The sequence below is a fragment of the Rhynchophorus ferrugineus genome, unplaced genomic scaffold (assembly GCF_030347505.1).
Source record: "Rhynchophorus ferrugineus isolate W39M unplaced genomic scaffold, kcgeb_rfMv2 rfM4, whole genome shotgun sequence".
Taxonomy (NCBI): domain Eukaryota; kingdom Metazoa; phylum Arthropoda; class Insecta; order Coleoptera; family Curculionidae; genus Rhynchophorus; species Rhynchophorus ferrugineus.
This window is the reverse complement of record NW_027472583.1, coordinates 14,991,208-14,992,304: the sequence shown is the minus strand read 5'-3', so window position 1 is coordinate 14,992,304 and position 1,097 is coordinate 14,991,208.

Below are 1,097 nucleotides of genomic sequence, written 5' to 3'. Positions count from 1 at the left end.
AGAAAACCGCTTTCAAATGTTCTTTAAAAATAGTACTCGATAAAACCATGATAGTAAATATATAACATATTTCATATCCATTTGGTTTGTTTACACGAATAGATCGAATGTATGAAATGATGGTCTGGAAATTTTGGCACACCAGCAACACATCGTAAACTGTATAGTTTTTATTATTTCATATATATCGTATATTTGTAAATATATAATATATTACTCGTTATAATGGAGGAACGTTTAATTTTAGTTGTAGTACGAGCAGATATAATCTAATTCTGGTGGATCACGGCATGCGTGTCAGGATTTAAATTTGCACCGTTGTCATTTCTTGCAAATTATACGTATATTTGAGGAATATAGTATAAATATAATATATTATCTTGAATTCACAAATTGATCTAATAGTTCCATTGTTTCAAGTTCCAAAATTTCATGGTACATTCTTCATCTTCTATAATATTAAATATGTGATATGAGGAACCTTTTATAAACATGTTTCATTTTAAAATATTTTTAAAAAGGAAATAGAAAAAATAAGACAATATGTAATTATTCATCAATATATAAGCATTATATTAACAATCCCAAGTTATAGTTCTTATATAGTATTCTTATATATTAATAGTATAATATATATTCTCAAATTCACATTTAACTTAAAATTTCACTTGAAACTCAAGTTGAAACTTGACTAAGTTTGTTGAGATAAAATTCACCTTCTGCAATGTAATAAATGTATTATGAAGGATCTTTAATAAACATATTTAATTTTTTAAGAGGAAAACTAATAGTATGAAAGATAACAAATATAATTTATTTTAAATATTATGGAAATCAATCGGTTTATTTGCTGAATATTATATAGATCATTACGAGTCAATAAATCTAGTCCTTCAAAATTGCCATTTTATAGCCAGATTATCTGAGATGTGGACTTCTAGGAGATAGTTTGGCTGCAAATCATATTTTTATCTAATTTAAACAGAAATATTTTACCCGTCGTTTTTATGCCTTACGGTCAATTGAAAAGTCCCCGGACTACCATGGCAAAATACATTTTTTGGCAAAATTAGTTTTTTTTATTCAACATAATTCCC